This window comes from Poromitra crassiceps, assembly GCF_964638095.1.
Source record: "Poromitra crassiceps genome assembly, chromosome: 15".
In the NCBI taxonomy this organism is placed as follows: Eukaryota; Metazoa; Chordata; class Actinopteri; order Beryciformes; family Melamphaidae; genus Poromitra; species Poromitra crassiceps.
Genome location: NC_139634.1, coordinates 4,729,705 through 4,735,169, shown reverse-complemented (window position 1 = coordinate 4,735,169; position 5,465 = coordinate 4,729,705). Strand labels below are relative to the sequence as shown.

Below are 5,465 nucleotides of genomic sequence, written 5' to 3'. Positions count from 1 at the left end.
CTCTATTTTGAGAAAAAGACATATTAACACATTCACTGCCAGCCGTTTTTTTTTTACTGTAGGTAGCTTCTGCCAGAGGGTTTTTTTGAGGATTCTGGCTCATTTTACAAGAGCCGAGGATTATTTTCTGCTTGGACTTTGTGAACACAAAGTTCACAAAAGTACTAATAGAATGTGTGCTTTCTCTGTCTAAAAGAGTTAGTTTGTAGAGTTAGTAGTTATGTAGATATTAGCCGTTGAGTACAGCATGGTTTCAGCGTCTGAGACTGAAAGCTGAGATAATCGCAGTTTTGTGAAATTCAATCAAACAGGCAGAACAGTCACTTTAACCATTTATTTTTGGCATCAGTGAGAGATCAGACATCTAAACAATATAGTTCTGAACGCCCTCTCCTTCAAACTCCTCCCTCCGTGGGCGTGTCTGGTGGCTTTCAGCAGCGTTTGTCACAAGCGAGTTTCTACTGCCTGTCTGAGCAGTGAGCAGCCTCCCTCCCTGGCGGCCCCCTCGTCGGCGAGTGTGGATGGGGCTCACTCGTTTCTTGGGTTTGAGGGCTTTGATGAAGCTTTGTGCGATTCTAGGCTTTATGCTGCGTGTTTCAAAGTGTGTTTTCCACCCAGTCTATTTTTGGAACCCCCCACCGTTGTGCGCCCGTGTGCACCAGCGTGAAAGCGTTTTCGCCTACAGTATGAGAATGAGGCTCGTTCGTTTCTGGGTTTTCGGTTGAGCTCAGCTGGAATGAAGCTGTGTGCGATTCTGCGCTTTCTGCTGGTGTTTCAAAGTGTGTTTCACCCATAATCTATTATGCAAATTTGCAATCCCCCACCGCCAGCTCCCAGCGCGATAATGCGCGAAAGCGAAAGCGTTTTCGCCAATCCATTTTACAGTATGAGAGAATGGTTTCCTCGCGCGTTCCCCTGCAGTTTTGGCTCTGCTTTTTCTAGTCTGGAGAGCACTGTCGCCACTTAGTGGGTCGGTGGAATGGGTTGTACACGTTCGGTGGCTCCAATATTTTTATAGGAGACGTGGGGGGCGTTGATCCACGTCCCACCGTCAAATTTTTTTTTTTTTTTTTTAAGACGAGATATCTCGTCATTGGCAGTCAACCGTTGGATTTTGTAAGACGAGATATCTCGTCAATGGCAGTGAACGTGTTAATGTAAATGTCACACCCATTACATCTTACAGATATGGTTACAAAATTACTACAGTACAAATAGACAAAGATAAAGTGAACTTAAACAGTGTGTAAACAGCTGTGCAACATTGTAGTCAAATATAATGCACATGGAGTAGGTGAAATTAACTTAAAAGATATAATTTGTGTGCTTAAATGGCTGGCGTGGAGCGATCGTTCGTCACGGTCCTTCGGAGCTTGACTCCTCTGAGGAGGGTCAACATGTCTCCTCCTCCTCGGCCCCCCCGGCTCTCCTCTGGGTCTTGGTCCTGGGCCGGGGGCGGAGCCTGGGCCTGGTAGTGATCGTCGTGCCCCAGAGCCGGAGCAGCTGCCTGGGTAGCCGAGCCTGGCCTCTGCTGCTGGAAGAGCCGCTGTTGCTGGTACTGCTTTTGATGATGCTGATTTTGTTGCTGTTGATGTTGCAACTGTTGCAGTTGCTGAAGCAACGACTGCTGAGGTTGACACAGTTGCTGTTGTTGATTAGGTTGCTGGTATTGTTGCTGCTGTTGATTATATTGCTGTTTGGTTTGAAGCTGCTGGGTCATCAGCTGCTGCGGACGGTGCTGCTGCGACTGCTGTGTGTTATGTTGCTGTTGGCTGAGTTGCTGGATTTGTAGGCTCTGTGTGGAGGGGCAGAGTTTGTTGTGACCCAAACCACCGGCCAGCGGAGCTCCTCCCACAGGGGGAGGCATGAAAACCTGATCGCCGCTCCCTGCGTTGCCTGCCAGGGCCTCCAGGGGCACCTTGGGGGTGCAGATGAGGATGGGCACCGCCCCACTGAACGTCCCCATCCGATAGGCTGCCGGTTGGCAGCGGATGGTGGCCGTGTGAGACTGCGATTGGTGCAGGGAGCCGCCCATCACCTCAGGCTCGGCAAATAGGCTGACGGTGGAGGCGGACCGTTTGGACTGCGGGTCCTGGATGTGTATTCCATCCATAGCACAGCTGATGGAGGAGTCCAGGGAGAGAACACTCGCTGATCCGGACAGGTAGTCACTGATAATACTCTTCCTGGACAGTGTGTTACTAGGAGAGGCTGGAGGCGTCTGGTAGGTGTAGTTGAAATCAGAACACTTCAGGTCCAAAATCACCCTTTCGCTGGCTGGATGCAGCTTAGTGGGCTCAGCTGTCAGGTTGGTCATCTCTTCTAGAATGGTCTGCAGGTGGATCACGTCTTCCAGCATGCCGACCTCATGGTCCAGCACAGGTTTGAGCATGGTGACGAAGCTGCAGTAGCGTCCTCTCTCCTCGATCATTGCTCTGCATACCGCTCTCTTCTCGGTCTCCTCCAGGACGGCGTAACTGACTTGAAGGTCCTGCAGCGCGTAGTCCAGCTGGCCCTGCACCTTGTACTTCCCTTTCTTCACCTTCTTCTGCAGTTTGATGGTGTCTGAAATCTTCCTCTTGACGTCCGCCCTCGCCTTCTTACACTCTTTGACGTGGTCTTTGTCCAGCTGACTGGCCACCTTCTTCCACTCCTTCATCTTTAACTCCAATGGAGAGATGAGACTGTCCGAGAGGGCTGTAGTAAGCAGTTTGAGTTTGGACTCGATTTTGTGGTGTCTCATACACATTCTGGTTAAAGCAGAGCCAATCTCCTTGGTCGCACCTCTGGTTCCAGTGGCTATGTCTGCCACCTTCTGAAAGGCATCCAGGAAGGCTCCGCTCACCAAGATGGTCGTCCTGAGCTGTGATTGTAGCTTGGTTCCTTTGCTTACAAAGTCCTCCCATGCAGGATAACTGCCCTTCATGTCGTTCATGGTGAGCTGGAAGAGCCCTCCCAAGGCACTGCATTCCTTCTCTTTACCTGCATCCATTTTACACAGGCTTGGAAATATCAAGTTGCACCGGTCCAATTTATAGCCCCATGCAATGAAGGATTTATGATGTCACTGATGATGTCACATTTCACTCTTTGTTGGTCTTCTGATTGGTCCGCTAAAGGGTGCGTTACCTTGGCTCCTCCCCATAGCAACCATTGCTAACGTCCTGCAGTTGGACAAACGGCCCTGGGCAAGCTCTTTGTTAGCGCGTACCACACTGGCAATTCAACCCATTGAGTGCTGTTCTGTCAGCACAGAGTATATGTGGCCTGCAGCCTGCAGGGTGACAGAACAGAGTATATGTGGCCTGCGGCCTGTAGGGTGACAGCACAGAGTATATGTGGCCTGCAGCCTGCAGGGTGACAGAACAGAGTATATGTGGCCTGCAGGGTGACAGCACAGAGTATATGTGGCCTGCAGCCTGCAGGGTGACAGAACAGAGTATATGTAGCCTGCGGCCTGTAGGGTGACAGCACAGAGTATATGTGGCCTGCAGGGTGACAGAACAGAGTATATGTGGCCTGCAGCCTGTAGGGTGACAGCACAGAGTATATGTGGCCTGCAGCCTGCAGGGTGACAGCACAGAGTATATGTGGCCTGCAGGGTGACAGCACAGAGTATATGTGGCCTGCAGCCTGTAGGGTGACAGCACAGAGTATATGTGGCCTGCAGGGTGACAGCACAGAGTATATGTGGCCTCCAGGGTGACAGAACAGAGTGGCCTGCAGCCTGCAGGGTGACAGAACAAAGTATATGTGGCCTGCAGCCTGCAGGGTGACAGCACAGAGTATATGTGGCCTGCAGCCTGCAGGGTGACAGAACAGAGTATATGTGGCCTGCAGGGTGACAGCACAGAGTATATGTGGCCTGCAGCCTGCAGGGTGACAGCACAGAGTATATGTGGCCTGCAGCCTGCAGGGTGACAGAACAGAGTATATGTGGCCTGCAGGGTGACAGCACAGAGTATATGTGGCCTGCAGCCTGCAGGGTGACAGAACAGAGTATATGTGGCCTGCAGGGTGACAGCACAGAGTATATGTGGCCTGCAGCCTGCAGGGTGACAGCACAGAGTATATGTGGCCTGCAGCCTGCAGGGTGACAGAACAGAGTATATGTGGCCTGCAGGGTGACAGCACAGAGTATATGTGGCCTGCAGCCTGCAGGGTGACAGCACAGAGTATATGTGGCCTGCAGCCTGCAGGGTGACAGAACAGAGTATATGTGGCCTGCAGGGTGACAGCACAGAGTATATGTGGCCTGCAGCCTGCAGGGTGACAGCACAGAGTATATGTGGCCTGCAGCCTGCAGGGTGACAGAACAGAGTATATGTGGCCTGCAGGGTGACAGCACAGAGTATATGTGGCCTGCAGCCTGCAGGGTGACAGCACAGAGTATATGTGGCCTGCAGCCTGCAGGGTGACAGAACAGAGTATATGTGGCCTGCAGGTGTGACAATATACATTAAAGTATGTTCCTTTTTGGTGTTGTGTGTCGTGTGTGTGTGTGTGTGTGTGTGTGTGTGTGTGTGTGTGTGTGTGTGTGTGTGTGTGTGTGTATGTCCTGTAGTCATGGATACTCTAGTAGTCTACATCAAACACCTGTAGAAGCTGGCAGTCTGCCCACTTGCTCCCTCACTGTTCCCTTTGTATTTCCTCAGAAGTCTCTTTTGGCCTGAGGTCAGTGACACAGAGCAGCACATCCATAGGGGTGAGGAGAGTGTGTAGGACCATGTACTCCATCCTTCCCACAGTGACCTGGGTTCCAATCTCACCTGTGGTCATTTGCTGCATGTCCTCCCTTCTCTCTCCCATAGCTTCCTGACTTCCTCTCTCGTACTATATGTGCTGTACAACCATATCAGGCAGTGATATGGTTATTACTTCCTGTTCCCATTAGGTCCCCTATGTGCTTTTAGATTGTGTGCCTCGCAAGATGGAAATATGAAAACATAGAAATGGGCAGGTGAGTAATCCCCTCACACACATAACCCAAACGCCCCCCATTTGAAACCACTACCCAGAATAAGGGCAATTTTCCACCTGTGTCGGTCATTTATTCCTAACTACCTTATGTGCACCGCCATTCAGCTCTGGACCTCAGAGTCACCTCCCTGTCCTCAGCAGCATGTATGAACCAACATGCAGTACAGTACTTCAGCTCTGATGTGAGTAGGTGCACTCTGCCATCCACTATAAATACACGCCATGAAATATTCACTGAGAAGAAAGATGAAATATTCAAGCTTGCCAAGTCTTTTTGGATGGTAATGGAGGTCATCATAGTGTGAGTGTGAGGGACGCTCCCATCCAGTTAGGTGTTCTACACAAGTTATGACTCATCTCACCACTTTTCTTCAGCATACTAACTGTAGAAACAGATGAAAGTCCCTCACTAACTGCTAACCTTCACTAACCTTAGAGTCGAGGAAGACACTTCTTTCTGTCCTGAATCAGCCCAGCAGCCTTCT

At 50.6% G+C, this 5,465-nt stretch overlaps 1 pseudogene across 1 annotated transcript; it reads right to left on the bottom strand.

The window, feature by feature from the left end:
• Nucleotides 1–1,327: 1,327 nt before the first annotated feature.
• LOC310790824 (protein MTSS 1 pseudogene) lies at nt 1,328–2,992 on the bottom strand (annotated as a pseudogene). Its single transcript has one exon. The product of its transcript is annotated as a protein MTSS 1 pseudogene (transcript).
• Nucleotides 2,993–5,465: the final 2,473 nt, after the last annotated feature.